Source organism: Poecilia latipinna, unplaced genomic scaffold (genome assembly GCF_001443285.1).
Source record: "Poecilia latipinna isolate Pla-1442-1.1 unplaced genomic scaffold, P_latipinna-1.0 Scaffold969, whole genome shotgun sequence".
Taxonomy (NCBI): Eukaryota; Metazoa; Chordata; class Actinopteri; order Cyprinodontiformes; family Poeciliidae; genus Poecilia; species Poecilia latipinna.
In genome coordinates, this window is record NW_015113585.1 from 38,778 (window position 1) to 56,876 (window position 18,099).

The 18,099-nt window shown below is 38.9% G+C and overlaps 2 long non-coding RNA genes across 2 annotated transcripts in view; one reads left to right on the forward strand and one right to left on the reverse strand.

Moving 5' to 3' along the window:
* Window positions 1–18,099, reverse strand: part of LOC106958201 (uncharacterized) — an 85,879-nt gene that overhangs the window by 33,436 nt on the left and 34,344 nt on the right. Inside the window, exon 2 of the long non-coding RNA XR_001427109.1 lies at window positions 6,451–6,527. This is a non-coding gene — a long non-coding RNA (uncharacterized LOC106958201). The remainder of the gene's footprint in view (window positions 1–6,450; window positions 6,528–18,099) is intronic.
* LOC106958202 (uncharacterized) lies at window positions 1,646–2,926 on the forward strand. The gene is made up of 2 exons (XR_001427110.1): window positions 1,646–2,031; window positions 2,705–2,926. It is a non-coding gene; the product is annotated as an uncharacterized LOC106958202 (long non-coding RNA).

Here is an 18,099-nt window from a genome sequence, read left to right on the forward strand (position 1 = left end):
AGCGGTTTCATCTTCAAAAGCAACCTTTAAAATAAAACAGGATTTTTATAGCTGCTTCAATCAAATAGGTTTCCTGAAGAAAAAAGATAGCAGCTTTTTCAAGTCAAATAGTTTAAGGGAGCAAATCCTTAAAAATGCTCAGTTAAGTGAGCCAATTACTAAACTAAGTACTTTCATAGTGAGAGTCGCTGGAGCAAAAGGTCAATTTAAAATCTCTCAGTGTCTGTCTGATCTAGTTTGGCCAAATAGAGGTACTTATTTGATCAGTTAGAGCTCAAATAGATAAATATCCTTTCTGAAGTCTTTTAAAGTTGATTAATATCTCTATTAAAAACTGACCATTCTAGTAATAGATTTGCTTACAGTACAGTAAGAAAAGCAGGAATCCTACCACACCAGATTTAGCGTCATTTTGTATTTACTGTACACCAACAAGGTGATGAGTCTGACTCACCCTGCAGCAAAGCAAACCCTTCCAAAAAAATGCAGCGTCAAGGTCTTTCTATGACGTCTGCACAACAACACGCCATCCTGAAATATGGTTCCCAGCTGCTGCACCAAAGGTCAGTCTTCTAGCAGGTCCCATTTTTACTGCTGCACTTCTCAGATGTACAGAAAATCTCCAAGGACATGACAGTGATGAAATATGGCCAGCCTAGTTACTTTTGGCAAGGCGATTAAATCTTCTCATGCAGCGTTCTTGCAGCACCAAGAAGAAAAACATGTATATATATATATATATATATATATATATATATATATATATATATATATATATATATATATATATATATTAGTAAGGGTCGTATGGCTGCACAAGTCCCATACTTAAACACCTGCAAAAAAATGTTGACACCTAAAGGTGCCATATAGTTGTTATCAAAGTCCCTAAAAATCCAGATGAAGATTGCCAGTGCAAATTCTTTTGCATTTCTCCTAAATAAGTTCTCTTCTCCAAAATATTTCTAAAACCTACACTTTCTGGGTTTGCAAAAGTTTTAGACCTTTAGGCTTTTTCAATGTTTACATGTTAGGCAAAACTTTAAGGTTTGTCCTCACCAAAGAAAGTGGGTAGAACCATGGATACTAGAAGGGATAGTCAGCCAAATAGGAAGTCATTCAAGGTTTAAACATCTGCAACCAAATTCAAGAGACTTGAAAGAAAGAACAAAGAAGACATTGTTCCCTCTAGCTTCCAAATCTGAACTTCACCCAACAGTCGTGACCTTTGTAAAAATGCTGAGAGACAAGTCACTTAGGCCCGAATCCCATTTCCCAGAGGTACCCTTGCGCCCACGCCCAATGCCTACATCTCCTGGCACTGAACTCAAGAAGCAGTTAGGGTATTTAACAGTGACAAAGGATACTCCTAAAAGAAGCCACTGCTTCATTAGATATCACTCACTCTTGTTACAAATGTTTCCCAGGCTAAAACAAGAAATTGGACCAATCCCTCATAAATCTTGGGTAATTTTTTTTTAGAGTTTTTGTTTCTTTTCGGACATCTAATATGTTGCAATGAGTTGCCTAAAGAATCAGATCCATGGGAGATTATGCAAATAAGGAAAAATTAAAATTGTACCTTAATCAAGCATATCAAACTAGACATTACACAGGATGTTAGGGTTGGACAGACATTGTAGAAAATGTGTAATGGTTTTAGAAAAGATCAAAAAACATTGAACTCACAAACATGTTTTCATACATCGATGTGCAGAAAGGAAGGCCCGTTGGGATTTGGGATTGCCCAGGGGAACGACAGAATGATAGGAGGATGCTGGAATCAAACTGTATCACAATGGTTTCGGTGCACATGTACCTTTAAATTCTTTGCTCACCGGTAGTGCATCGAGGTGCGTATATTGAAAGCCACAAAGCAGAGATACCCAACCCAAAGAATGAGGAGGTCTCAGAGGTATCGCCATAGAAACGGTTAGGATGAATGACAATAATCTTAGAGAGTCAACAGCAGACACTGGCACGACCATAGGAAGTCAAGACAAAGTTCACTTAATTCTGTTCTTAAAGGAAGTCATGCTTTTATGAAAAAGAGAGTAGAAGATATTAAATAGTGTGCATTAAGTGGTAGTCTGCCCTGCTAAAAGCTATTCTAGGACTCTTAGTTTTTCATTGCCTGATTTGATTTTTGGTGCTCTGTGTATTTATGACAGCAAACTGTGAAATATGTCCAGCGTTTCTTTTTCTATCCTGTGATTCGGTCACTCTGCACACCCCTGGCTGACTGAATTGTCCATAAAAATACACCGCCGTGGCGTTAGCGCCTGTCAAACGCTCATCTTTCTAACCTCGCAGTGGCTCGTTGTATTTTAGCAGGATGAGTTGTGGCCATCCTGCCAACAGTGCACTAAATATTCATTAGGATAATGGAGGAGAGGTGCAGGCTGGAGGGCATGAGTACTCCTCAACAGCAGCAGCAGGAACTTTGCTGCCATAAAAACCCACACAGAACAGGGCGCTGGCATTGTTTAAAAATAACAGCAGCTGGGATTTGAGTGTCTGCATGCACGCAAATGTGTTCTTTTTTTTTTTTCCTCCTTTTAATTAGCACTGGAGAGCGAGCAAATGTGTATGCATGCTACCAGTTTGTGTTAAAAGAGGAGTTATAGTTGTGGTCTAAGCGAAGCTGGGTTTTTTTCAGGCAGAGCAGATGACAATGTCTTTTTTTCCACCTTTCCTCAGGGAGAAATAACAGAGCCCCCAGGTGCGAGTCGCACTCATCGGGGTCTTCTCAAGGCGGTCCTGCTCTACCTGACAGTTCACTGCCCACACTACCCAGCAGGACTGTTTAGGAGTCACACCAGGAGGACAATAAATGTCTCCTTGTGTCAATAAGACCAGCTGTTCCATCTGAGTCACTGCTGGCTCTCAATGCAAACAGGGACTACTTTATTAAACCAAAGAAAAATTTAGCTTTATTGTCCTCAAGCGTCAACACAATGATAAGCCTGGAGGCCAAGAGCTCACTGTGTAGTCTCTAGCATGAATCAAATCCCAAACAAGGCATCAGTAATGTTCCAAAATACAACTTGGCTGCAGCTTTTATGACATCAAACCCTCCTCATCTGGTAGCTTTGTACGGGCACGGACAAATATTTTAACAGAAACGCTTTAAATCTTTTTGACGCTTCAGTTTTCCTGGTGAAAATTCATCACTACTGTGCAACGAGAGTTGATGTGCATAATTTGTTTTTGCAAAGATCTTCAGTGGCTAAAAAATAGAAGAAAGTAATCAGCATAGTAAAATGTTTTCTATAAAACGGGGTAGATGAAATGATAAATGGACTGAACTTATAAAGCGCTTTCCCAGTGACACGGACCACTCAAAGCATTTTGCACTAGAGCCACATTTACACTTTGGCATGGGTTAAGTGCACTACCCAGGGACACATCAACATGTGGCAGGACAAAGCTGGAACCAAACCTAAAATCATTCAATTGTAAGACAACTTCTCTACAAAAACCAGGAAGACAGAACACATCACCGCAGTTCTACCCGGTCGCTCAGAGAAAAGACTTTAAAATACTTTTGTTAGTTTATATGTCACTGAATGGCTCGACCCTCCAGACCATCCAGGTCTTCTGGTTCTAGCTTACTTTGCATCCCTAAAACCAGAAACAAACATGGAGAAGTTTTTATGCTCCTCTATTCAGGAACAAACGTCCAGAAAACTGCAAAACTGCTGAAAAACTGACTTCATTTAAAATAAGCCATTTCCTTAACTGAAAATCTTTAATTTTAGGTTGTTTTCCAACTTTCCATAACTTTAATGTATTTTTCCACTGCAATGTAATGTTTTGGGGGATTTTGGCAAAAAGACATTTCAGTCTTTTGCTAAACAAATAAACTTGACTTGCCTAAATATGAGCAAGAAGCATCTTCTTCAAAAGTGAGCTGAAGATGTTTAAACAACGGCCTTTTGAAAATATGGGCAACAATGAAAATGAAGCAACATCTGTCCAAGATAAACATTAAGAACAGACTGCAACTCAGCAGAAAGAACAAGGATGGACAGTTTGGTGCAATTTTTTTTTTTTTTTCTCAGATGAATCCGCCTTCAGATTGTTTGTGACATCTGGAAAATCATTTGTCCAACAAAGAAAAGCTACCATCAGGTCTTAGTTGTGTTGACAGTGAAGCATCCTGATACAACCCATGTGTGGGGTGGTTTCTAGTTCAAGGAAGGAGGTTTAGTCACAGTTCTGCCCAACAAACACCGCCACGGATAAAGGACTGGGATCAAAGCAGTCAAAAAGCAGATTAATCCAAAACCCATGCACAGTTTGGTGATGATCTGCTTATTTTAATCCATGATGGAGCACAAAGTCCCAAGACGAGCATGTAAAGTGATTCAAAGATCCGACAATAAAATTCTGGACCCAGGCTGAGATGAGTTCTAAACAGCAGGAGGGGGAACCAGAAGCCAAGTTATTGTGATTAAAACCAAGCAGAAGATATAAATCTATCCAAAATTCAGAGGTTTTCTTACCCTGCTAGTGTTTGTTTTTCTTCTGGATTGTTGGAGAATAGCAGCAAACAGCATCCTCAGATTTACTCCCTCAGACTTTTAAAACTTCTCAACAACATTTTTTTTTTGTGTGTTGTTTTTGCTTTTTCCATGACCCAAGCAGTTTGAGTTTGATTTGGCAACCGCACCGCAAAGTGACATGTGGTCAGTTTTTTATGCTGTGCACACATTTATTTCCATCCCTCCTCCACTTTAAACACTCCGACACAAACTAGCAAATGTTTTGACACATTGGCACATGGAAGAGTTGGGGGGAAAATAGACAAACGGGGATGGAGGGAGACGGCAGCATCCCTTGATAGTTGAGCCGCCCCTAAAAATAGCCACACCGGTGGGAGACGCTGTGAGACGAGTTGTTCCACTCAGAAACACAATGCATGGAAAAAATGGAGCGAAAAATGCATCCATTAAGTCCACCGCAAGACTAAACACAGAGAGGAGATGAGATGTTGGTTTTAAAAGTGTTCATTCACCCCCTTTGGACTTTTTCACAATTTTTTTTCACAATAAAACCACAAACTTTAAAGTATAGACTCTGACCAATCCTGTTCAAAGCTCAGTGAGGTTCTTCTCCAGTTTGTGGAATCACTGGCGGATTAGTTTATGTCAGTGGTTGATTATTTCATTATTTATTTTTCTTCTTTTTATTGTTCTTGTTTTGTCTGTTTATGGATCATAATTATGTCTAAATAAAGAGGATTGATTGATTGATTGATTGATTGATTGATTGATTGATTGATTGATTGATATATTTAATTAAGATTTTATGTAGTGTAGATACAGTGTAGTGCATCTTTACGAAATAGCATTAAGCAATTGACTGTGAAATAAATTAAAACAGGCCTGACAATTTCCGTTTTAATATTCTTTTTAAGGGTAATTCTGTTTACAGGTACAACATAATCCATTTTGTTTGCCGTTTCAAATAAAATGTTTTTATTTCCGTTTTATTTATTGTTTTTGGTTGTTTTATTTTGGATATTAAAAATGTCTTCCAGTTCCAATGCTAACCGTTTTTTGTTTTCTTTTACAAGATTTAAGTTTATTGGTCTTTGACCAATTTATTGGATGAATGAACTTGCATTTTTAGTCCATAATCAATATGTTACTTGAAAATGATCTCAAAACGACACATTACTGTCATTTATCTCAACAGTTACAGTGATAATTCATCAACCACCAGATTTTGTTATTGTGACAAGCCTAGACACTTGGTTTCAAATCAGGGTTAGGTTCAAGAGAAACATCTAAGCTTTGAATGTTTGAAAAAGCTCCAATCAGTCCATCATCCTAAAATGGAAAGAGGATGACACAACGGGACAAACCTATAACTTCCCATTTCCTGCAGGATAAAAAACATATTTATGTGCTGAAATGGCCAAGTCAAAGTCCAGTCCTAAAACCAATTGAGAATCTGTGATTTGAATGACTTGAATGTTGACAGACACTCTCCACCCAACCTGACTGAATTTGTGTTATTTTGCTATGAATGACAGACAAAAACATCTCTATATCGATGTATAAAGTTGATACAGGCTAACCACCAAAGGAGGCTCCACAACACAAGTGTCAAACTCAAGGCCTGAAAGCCAAAAACAGCCCGCTAGAAATACACAGATGTTTTGTTGCAATGTGCAAAAATAAGAAAATGTTCAAAGTGTATGAATACTTTTGCAAAGCAGCGTATATGAATTACAGCTTCTTGGAAATGAAGTCCCTTAACAGATAAAAAAAGACAAGGTTAAATGCTTTAAGGGACAAATTTGCCTTCCATTCTGTCCGTATGAACTGAACTGGAGTCAGCGTTGTGGTTGGTACATGCAGCCAGGAATCTATCCATCCAGACATTTCATGTCATGATGTCTTGGAGTAAATGTTTGAAATATGACAGGTTTGAACTCACCGTTCCAGTGAGTAGTCAGCGGTGAAACTGCCAACTTTATCTTCTGAGTTCTGTCCTATTTACACCACACACCGCACCTAAAGAGAAGAGAGAAGACAATATTTAAAATATGTTCAGTTCTTTTAGTAATACAAAACAACCACATAAGGAACAAAGCAGAATAAAACCTTATTTTTGACATTTTGTTCTGGGAATCCATGAAAAAAAAAAAAATCAACCTGGAACAGAACAAATCAGGAACACAATTCTCTTCAGGCAGCCAGTAAGACGCCACAGATCACCGCAGTGTTGTGCGAAGGAACCCCGCTGACCCTGCCGCAAGTAGCATGACCGACCAGCAGCAACATCACAACGCGACGGCGCTAAGAAAGACTGACAGCAGGAAGCCAAGATATCTGAGGGGTGTGGGAAAGGGAAGCAGATGCTGCCCTATTGTCCGCTCACATCAGTAATGTGACTCCATTGTCACGGGAAAAGCAACACGGGAGCGTCTTGGCAACAAGGATGAGGAGGTGACACTGGCAAGGTTTAGCAAGGTCTTGGATGAGTGGCAGGTTTCGAAACAAATTACGATCAAGAAACACATCCCTCACTGCCAACGTAACCAGTCCTGCAGTGACAAACAGTGAAAAGAGCAGAACACTGAGGTCCAGCCAACAGACTCGCATTTCTGGTACTGAGAAGCAAATTCCATGTGAGGCAAAACTAATTATTGCACCACAAAAACTTCAGTTGGTTGGTTTACGAGTACAGCTTTTAAGTAGAGTCCATGTTTCCACAGGACAGAGGTCAACAAGTGGTTCAGTCAGTTTTCATGTTCGTTTGGGATCGTTGTACAGCTGGATCTCCCATCTGTGTCCGGTTTTCAAACATCTACCTCAATATTTAAATTCCAAGAGCCACTTTTGCTCCCGGTGCTACAAAATAAAATGTGTCTAGACCCGCAAAATAAGACAGATTTTATTAGTATGTACCAGAGACGTTCACCAGTCTTTTGATCTCAACTCTTTGATCTCAAGTCCAAGTCAAGACTCAAATATTTGAGTGACGTATCTATACTGGAATGCTTGGTGAATTTTCTAACTGAGCATTTATGTATATTATTTATTGCAATAAGTTTTTAATGATAATTTTGATTTATTATTGTCTCTATAAACTCCAATTAGTGATGGCGAAAAAGTCATCAAAACTGTCTGAATTCTTATTTTTTACAATTTTCTCCATTGCTTGTTCAATCAGGGTGTTAATGCATTTGAAATGTTGTCACTTTTTTATTTGACAAAAAAGAACATTTATGATTGTTGTGCCATGCAGTCACAGGGTTACGGTTAAGTAAAAAAGCAGTCATAAATAATTCTGTCACTTTTATTATTGGAATAGTACAGCTAAATATTGTGATAAAACTTCAGGTTCATAACGCCAAATTTTTCCAACTGGAATAACAATTTCAACTTCTGACTGTAAGGTAAGGTAATTTTATTTATGTAGCACATTTTCAGCAACAAGGCAATTCAAAATGCTTCACATGAATTAAAAGGAAAACAAAATAAGAAACCAAAGGGAAGAGCAAAAGAAGAAAAAGAATCTAATAATGTTGATCCAAAGTAAATAAGCTAGATACTCCTGTTCAGGGTTGTTATAAGTACAAGTATCCACCCTCTGGTCTAAACACTGTAATGTTCTAACATGTGACATTCATCTAACGATGAGTATCTAAAACACCTGCCTGGTTCCTCCAGCAGGAGAATTCAACTGAGCACCATGAAAATCCAGATCTGTCTCAACATCCCGTCCGAAAAGAAAGTAACTTCCCTTCTTAATTTACTGCCTTCTACTCAACCTTCTAGGGTTACCATGAAGTGAATGACTAGGGAACCATTCAGATATGTTCTACTCAAGAAACATGGCAAAAATTCAGACTCTGAAACGCTTTTCTATATCAATCCGATCAGACATTAATGGCATTCTGCACATCCTGCAGAAACCCTCAGAAGTCCTATCCCTCAATCCTCACTGCCCACAGGATCCGTTGCCAACAACCCATCTGCAGAAACCACGGGACACGGTATGCCTCGCTGGTTCAGGGTTATGACAGAAATATATACAATTTTAGCCATGAGATTTTAATGCTGCTGCTGATTGTTGAATCGGAGATAATGGAACCGGATAATGTAAAAAAAAAAAAAAAAAAAAAAAGAGTTCATTAAACAAACTCTTAAAGACAGTGTGTGCATTAAAAAGAAAACACCTTGTGGACTCAGGACATATGGTATCATCATGGACAGATGGGCGACTTGGTGGGATGGAGAAAGAAAGAAAAAACTCCCTCTACTCCTTCCTTCAACATCTTAGGTGAATATTCGCTTCATTTATATTCTATCCATCCACCAAGGTGCTTTACATGTCTCTGAGCTGCCAAGAGGACTTCTTGAACTGGAGCAACCTTTCTTCAGAATGCTTAAAAACAAAGTAACACCTTTTTAGTACTTATGCCTACACCTGGCTTGGTTGCACACACTATATCCACAAAAACAACCTAAAATGACAAATATTCCAAGTTCGAATATGCAAAATAAAGCACAAGAAAACAGGCAATGTCATAACCAGAACCCTCTGTGTACAGCATTTCCTTTTTGTTTTGTTTGTAGGGTCTTCTCGAAGATAAAGGGAGTGTAAAGCGATGGGGAGGAGGAATGTGAATGTACATGTACTTATTAATTGTGGATTCTGGTACTGGTACCGTTTTGAATTTTAGACCCACTTCAAAAAGCAAAAGCAACTTAAAACAGCCCCTCCATGGCCCAAATTCATACCCCCCATTTATTCAGTAAGTCCTTGTGGATAAAATGTAAAATCATGGTGTATTTTGGCAAATCAAAGATAAAGTATGCCAAATTAATAGAAGTTAAACATTACCAGAATTACAAAACTGAAGGAATCAAAAAAGTCTGGAAAATAAGATTTCTCCATTCTGTATTTTTGTCCATATTTACCCACACAAGAAAACAATAACATCCACTTTTCCAGACTGAGTAGAAACCCTGAGATTAATTATCACCATGGCTCATTATTAATATTTCTTTGTCTTTTTATAACAACCTGTCAATTTTTGACATACCAGTAGTAAAATCTGAAATGCACCCTTTGGTTTTAACTACAAAGGGTGTAGTTAAAATCCGTGTTAACTTATGGCCCCCTCAGTAAGGGTAGGTTGTTACTCATTCTGTAAGAGGCATTTTATGTTTTAAGAAGTACAAAGAATTATAGTGTTTGGCATTCAGGTTTGTATCTTTTTCTTAACGTACCCAAATCAAATCCTCATCCAAAACCAAGGCACCTACTACCAGTCCGGTTTATTACGCTTTAATTGAACTCCAGTTTGTTTGTCTGGAAAGTCTGGTTCACTTGAGGAGCGGTGAATGCAACGTTGAACTCTGGTCAGCCTGAAACCTAGGCTTTAGTTTGGTTGAACTAGTGAACTCTACCACGTCCCAAATGCGTATGTGGACGCAAGTGAACCGCAGAGGAAGGGGACAACAATGCAGGACATTCTGGGTAAAATACAACCAAAACTAACCCTCGTGTCTAGCAGTAGAGGGATAAATAGCTTGTGGTGTTTTACCAAAGACTAAAAATAAATCCTACAACTACTAAAATCTGACACTTGTCCATTTTGTTTACTTTTTTGTGAAAAAGGAAGTTGCGCTTGGTGTCTTCTTCTGAGGTTTTTGTGTCGTTTCTTTTAGTGGTTCTTGGTGCAGCGCCACCACAAGCAAGGGGTGAACAGGTTTTTCAAGGGGCTCAGATTCTTTGACACAATGCAGTGTGAAAGCAAACAGCACCAGCTGAGCAAATGTTGTAATTTTGGTTCCCAATCGAAGCAAATCTACTGGACTATGAGGTGTGAAAACACCCTACGGGTGAAGAAAGATCAACAGCTTTGGATTAAACCGTGTCATCCGTGTCCTCCATGTACAAAAGCTTTGGCTGATTTATGTGAAATCCAAATAAAATCTGTTACATAAGTCAGCTGTGAGTTGCTATGAGTCACCTAGTTATTCCTCCCTCTTGTGTCTTTATAACCAAGCAATGGAAGAGAGGTGGAGGACACGCTTCACGAGCGCACGCACTGCCTCGTCTCTGAGGACACAAGCTTGGCCTACAACTAATTTAACTGTGGTGAAGGCATGAGTGTGAGTCTAAGAGCATCCAACCACTGCTACTGCATCCTGTGGGAGCTCTTCCCAACAAATACCAAAAACACAGGCGAAGGAAACAAGTCTCAGTGAGACCCCGACTTCACCTTTACATTCTGCTCAAGCGGCAGCAGCAGAAACATTGCAGTTTGTGGTTTAATCCTGACAGTTGCTTTCACAGTGATGACAGGTCTCCAACAAACACCTCTCCCTGGAATCAGCGCCTCAATCAGGTTTTTTTTTTTTTTTTTTTTTTCCACAGACTCGACATTCTCACTGACTGCTGCTGCAGTTTCCACATGAGCAACCAAACACTGCGGCAGACGTCAATCGCAGTGAATAAAAGAAAACAAGGAGCAAGCAAATTACTGTTAATGAATCACGAATTTCTGAATACATGTCACCCCTCATATGCATTCTCAATCTAAGAGAAAAAGCTAAATATTTTTAAAGTGCTGACTGATCCTAATGGAGCCTGCCCTGAGCTAATCCAAACTTTCAACACAGTGCAATTAACCCCGTTTCAACAGTGAGGAAAAGGTCATTTGCATTTTTACATCACATTTGCTTCAGGCTAGAAATCCAAAACAGTTTTCAGAGCCTGTTATTTAGTAATGTTCACTTAGTTAATGAAACATCTTCCAACCAAAAAGGAAAGGGGGCTGCAAAAGATGTGTAGCACAATGCTGCATAAAAACAACAGCGTTCTCATGTCATTATCGCACAAATTCAACACATTGCAAAACTAGTAAACACAAAACTAATACATGTGATTTCTTGGTTTACTACTTTTCAGAAATTTACAAACATCTCAAAAACTTTTTTTCCACACTGTCAGAAATGTGCAGAAAATGTCAAGGAAAGAGAATAAGTGAATGCAATGTGGAATAAGGCTGTAACATAACAAATTATGGAAAAGGTGAATACTGTGAATACTTTCTGGATGCACTGTAACTTAGAGCAAAGACACCCGAGTGCCTGGGTTGAGTAACAGTGTCTGTTACCGAGCCTGCCGGCGCGTTGTGCAGACCAATAAACAGCAACAGTCAGTTCCAATTAATGATGAATGACAGAGGCAGTTAGGTGTAAACATGCCTTTAATTAAACATGACCTCTAGAAGAAACCTCCATGTCAAAGTGCCAATTATTCCCCGTTCAGGTGTATTTTTAATACAGTTAGCGCGATGACCCTTCAGGTTTACACACACTGTTGTGGTTTATTTGGTGTTTGAGCCTCTGAAAGTCGATGCTGGATGTGACAAACTGTCAGAGGTCAAACTGACAAGCCAGTCGATGCCGTAGAGGTGGTAGATGACTACAACAAGGCTCAGCTGACTTCAGCATCGTTACGCAGCTGGTTTGACAGCTGATGGGTTTTTTAAGGGATGTTTGCTGTCAAAAAAAAAAAAAAGAGAGAGGAAAAAAATGTTTTTCTTTTTTGCAAATGATAAGTCACACATTGGGAAAAGTTTATGAGAGAGAAGAGAATGACTCACTCAAAGCTCAAGCTCTGCTGCAAAGGTATCTTTGGCAAATTAACATAAAGTGCCTCCAAAAATAGCTGCTCGGTGGCCCATAACTGATGGTTAGAAATGTTTGTTGCTGAGTGAACGAGGCAGTCAGACATGCTCAGCAAATCCGGCCTGGTTAATAAAGGGTTCTTCATGCAATAAATGATGAAGAATAAAACCTCTCTGGCATCGCAGCTCATGTGATCAAAGCTGCCCTGCTACTGTCAAAATGTGACATGAATTCAACTCTGATGCAACAGTGACTTCAAACACAACAGCAAAACAACCAAGTTTAGGTAATTACTGACACAACAACCTCGCAGGGAGAATTTTTACCTCCAATCATGAAGTGTATGAACTAATGAACTAGCTGCTTATTACAGCATCAAATCAATACTAAGTAAATACAGGGACAGCATCACCGATACCAATACCGTTACTTCTGATCTTTCGGCATTTTATTCGTTGAATCATTTTGTTAAAACCAAGGACATAATTTAGATAAAGTTTAAAGGTGCCTGCAAAATACTTTGACATATTTACATGATATGATATTCAATTTGTGTGAAGTGCAAAAAAATTTGCATTTGCGAGCAAATCAAAGCAAAACCTATTTTACGACAGAATTGAGAAACTACAATAAAAAGCTGGATCTTTTGACACTAGTATTGATCTCATAACAGAATGGGTGAAGTAATGAAAAAAAGATGTCTACGTTCAGTACCTTCAACTTTGCATCTAATCAACAGCTGGATGGTTTAAATTTAGACACCACTGGCTCTCAAACAAAACTAGTTTTTGAATGGATAAAGCAGAAAGGTACAGATCTGAATCCAGTAGAAAACATGTGGGCAATGCTTAAAAGTCGGGTCTATGGAAAGAAGCAAGCAGGACTAATGAAGATCAATCAACTACGACAAGAAAGGTGGTCAAATATTCAGCCCGAATTATACAGGAATTGTTGAACTGGTACAAAAAGGGTGTGGTCGAGGTTCTACTTACTAACATTTAATCAATTCAATTATTCAAGTCAAATGTTTCCATTCCACCATGAAAAAAAAAACAACAAAAAAACAACTAGAATAAATTGTAAGAAGACTCAAGTGATATGTATCCCTGTGAAAAGTGGATAAACATTCTGCACTCTGTCTCATTTCTCTCTTCAGTCGGGTCTCTATTCCCTAAACCATCTGTTTTTGTTGCTTGCTCAGAAAACTTGTCACTTGTTTGACACCTCTGTTGACAGCTTTGTGCGTCGCACCCAACACCCAAAGTGCGAAGAAAAATATCAGCTAAAAACATGGCAGAAAACTGGATTTTCCCTCAAATGATCTTAGATAAAAATGTCCAAAATAAATCAGATCCAGTAACAATAACTCTTTCAGAACTTGCATCTGTAAAAGAAAAAGGCATTTGATTAGTGGATAAGGAGGTGAAAGGGCTTTAAATGGCCATGTTTTTAAATGAAAAGTCAGATTTAACAAATTACATAATAGAATTGGATTTAATATGATAAGACAGCCCGGAAAAGCACAGCCAACTTATTAGACCATGGCATTTTAATGTCTTTGGTTCAACTGCTTATTACACCTACGGGTGTAATGTTGAGTTTAATGCCGACTCCCAGACGGAAACACATAAATAATTCTCACACCATCAAGAGAAGTTAAGTCTGAAAGAAACTTGGCATAAACAAGGTCGACAAAGATCACTCACATTGTACACACACATATACCAGACCGGGAGGCGGATTAACCCTTCTTTTATACACATCACACAATGGGAGTCACAACCTGATGCAGGAGAGGGAACCGAGCAGATCTGCTGCATTAAAAGAGGTCACTCCCGCTCGACTGAGCCCATGCATTGTAGCCTAACGGCAACGCTGCTCATGTTTGTATGTCTGAGTGTGTGCACTTATCAGCTGCTAATGGCATCGACAAGCCCGATGTATTCCGCTTTTGGCCGAGTATCTGGATCCCGGCGTGTAATTTTAACTCTATCTTCACCGTTTGAGTCACAACCGTACTTGACATTTTGTAGTGAGGCATGTAAACTCATTTGGTAACTTCACATAAGATTGATGACTGAATTCAGCATGCTTTCGCTACGTTTTACCCTCGCGCCCTCTGTGTTCGTTTTCATTTTTTTGTGTGTTTCTGACTGTCTGAGCCGCTCTGAGCCTTCAGCATTTGAAACGCAGCTCGGCCGGGTTGAGATCGGATCACTAGCTCTTCCCCTCAGGGAGTGAGAGCAGCGCAAAACTGGGCTGGTTGTTTGTTTAAAACTTGTTCAGCCCACTTTGAAACTGAAACAGGGAGATTTGTTCTGACCGTAAGTCTGCAAGGTTCTGATTAGCGACGTTTACGCTTGGCAAGCGCGGCAGATGGGTCCGGTTAGCCAACATCCTCCGTGGCCCGCGGGGCTCGAGACGCAGTTTTTCTGCACGTGTGCCACATGTAAACACAGACGAAGCGGGTCCTCATCTAAATTATGATCAAATGAGACCAATCAGGGTCGTGTCTGAGAAAACATTTACCTCATGTTGAAAAAAAAAAAAAAAAACAAGAATATGGAGCGCATAAGGAGAAATAACATGGTATGGGTTTCATAAATCCATCAGCAACATCCGCTAAACAAAACATGCCAAAATGTTTGCCTGTTATCCCTTTACATTGTTTTCTAGAAAAAGAAAATTTATACATTATTATCCAGCAGATGAACTTCAACAGTGACATATTTTCTATGTATTTTTTTACTATAGGGTGATAAAACCGAATTGAAATGCAGTCAGAAAGGATGACTAAGGTCCAGTTTGCTTAACTTTCAAAATTCATTCAAGCTGTGAAGGTAGAAAGCCTTTCTCCATCTTTGTTTCATGAACCATTTGTGTATTTGTGAATCAACCAACTGGCGAAAGTGTTAAAGTGCCAGTTTGAAATAAAGATGGTTTACTCAAGGCTGATAACCATATACACAAACTAGCATCATCCACACTGCAAAAATGATAAATGCACCATTAATCCTTTTAACATCAGCAGTTCTTTATATACATTTCAGACTCAGGAGATAGTTTGGAGTATTTTTTATTTATTTTTTCCCTGCAACATATTTTCAAAACAATACATGCATGATTCAGACTAAACCATTACAGGACAAAGACATTCAATTCAAATCAAATGAGAAAATGTCTTTTTATGCATCACAGATCAACAAAAAGCTGTAATAACAGCTGTGGAGTCTTTAAGAGTGTCTCAGTTAGATTGGATGGAGAGTTTCTGAACAGCGATCAATATCAAAAATGTAATTTTTTTTACTTTTTTTGTTTTAAATATGTGAAATGCTGCCAAACTGGTGATGTGACCTTTCCTGTTTTATCCACAGTTTTCACTCCATGCCGTTTTGTTTATTTTTAAGCAGTTAAGAGGCACGTTGGTGAAACCCGAAACTGCTGCTGCGCATGTTACTCAACAGGTTGTTGCTAGGCAACGAAAGAGCGAATGAGTTACGAAGCTGGTTAATGTGACCCACCTTGCTTAGCTCATCATGAGAGGTTGAGTAGCTAAAGCTTTTCCTCTGTCTGCATGTCCCAGAATGCTCTGTTGTTCTGGATCAGAGTTCATGGAATATTCTATATATTGAATATTGAATATTTCATCAGATGTATTATCTATTGATAGGTCTATTGGGATATATATTATTATTGATTGATTGTCTAATTGGGCCTGAGCACTTTTCAAATCTTTATGTATGAAGTTGAAACCATAGGATGTTCTTTACTTCATACATTAGTGTGAAGTAACTGTGTTACTTCCCTAAAAGTCCCAATAAAATACGCTGAAGTTTGGTTGTAACATGGCAAAATGTGATACCCTCGAGAGCTCTGAGTTGTTTTGTAAAGTTGTGTTTGCATTCAGACCTGAATGGAAGTTTTTCTCTTAAACGGAAGAGGGGGTAGGGGGAGTTTGACTCCATAAGAATTTCCAAAGTTTTGGTGCATTTGTGCATGCCTTTAGAGAGGAAATGTGGTCATCTCTGTGTTGAGAATGGTGCCAATTGTTCATATGGAAACCAGTGAGCATGAGGGAGCAGGGGTATGTGTTGTGGCCCTGCTATGGTGACGCGTGGCTGGATCAAACTGCTTCCATTTACAGCTCAACCCCACCCTCGCTTTTCAGGCCAACCACCCAAGTTAATGACAAACTCTCTGCAGCCGGGTCCCACAGCCGGTCCGCCAACACACCCACTTTTAATTATTAACAGCTTCAACGGTTCTCTAAAACATATGAGGGCACAAAGCAATATCTTTTGTCTGAAAATGCATGATGATAATCCATACAGAGGAGCTTTCCACTAGTTATGCACAAAGCAGGAGCAAAGTGATGCAGGAAAACAGAAACAGAGTATGAATAAACATGAATCAGCAATAAGCCGTTCAGATTAATGAACAGTTTTAATGGGATTTAAGTCAAGCTGCATTACGAGTCCATTTGTGTGCGTTCGTGTCCACTTTCAAAGACCCTGCACAGATAATTCTCTTAAGGCGGGTGTAATGCTGCAGGGTTCCTGCACCATCAGCTTTCTCCTCTCCGTCATTTCTGCTTTCATCCTTTTCATTCATTTGATGTGCTTCCTCCTAATCTTCCCTGGGCTGTCGACCTCACAGACACACAGAGGAGACACTCAACCACTGATCCACAGCTCCTCATTCACACAAAAGGAAGAAGAAGAAAAAAAAAAGAAACGTCCTTGTTCGCTGTGCTTAAGTGCCTGCCCCCATCTGTGTGTGTGCATGCATGAATATTTTGGAAGTCTAATTCGAAGCATGATATCGGCCTCACCAGCTGCTGAAAGAGGGATTACATCAACATCTGACCCATTGTGGTTCTGAAATATAGCTGTCAAACTGAGTGCAGTCCTCCACTCAGCTGTAGTCTGCAACTCATGAATGGGAACGGGGGATTGTCAATGAGGACGATGATTCAGGAGCTTTAGGATGAATATAACCTTCTCTTTTTAAGCAGATTGGTGGACTTGACGGGTCACAGGACCTGGAACGTCAACCTGTTCTGGTCTGAATAAAAATTATTTGAAGACACGATTGCATCGTGAAATATTGTAAGAATTTTGATTTATTGTTGTCTCGATAAATCAAAATTATAATGCGGCTTAAAAAAAAACAGTATTAAAGGTGTTATTTTCATCATTTCCTACACTGTTTCACAAGAGCAAGAGCATCAATAAAGTTTGAAAATATTATTTTGTGATCTAAATCACACTTCCTTAAGTAAGAGTCAACCTGAGGACGTCTATTTCAAATGGGATTATTTCTCAAAAGCAGTATTTGTGTTTGTGGTGCTATGAATGCTGTGCCATGCAGCCATGTAGTAATAAGTAGTGTTTTTAGCATCATTTTTATTGTTATCACAATAGAACCATAAAATACTTTGATAAAATTCAAAATTCAAGAAATGACGCTACAGACAGAATTAATGTTTTTATGTCAAAGTCCAATATTTTTCCAGACAACTTTCTAGAGTTCCCATTCCCCTTGAGGCCCTCGTTTAAAATGTAAGTAAAGACAGTCAGATGTGGTACATATTTTTACATGGCTTAGGCTTTAAATATATAAACTTAAACAACAACAGACTGTAAAGAAGGAGGCAAGGAAGGAGGAAATGGAGGTTGGGTTTGACGGATGAATGGATTAATGAAGACATGTAAGGCTTGATGGACAAATTAACACATGGAAAGATGGATGGATGAGGTAAACGACAGATAGAAAGATCATGAAAAGCCAGAGAAACAAGTGGATTTTTGGATATTAAGATGGATGGACAGATATTAACTGTTTACTGATGAAAACAGAAATATTTACTATGTGATTTGTCTTAAATGAAGTTGCAGTGTTTTGAATTTAAACTGATAAACTTTTAAGCAGT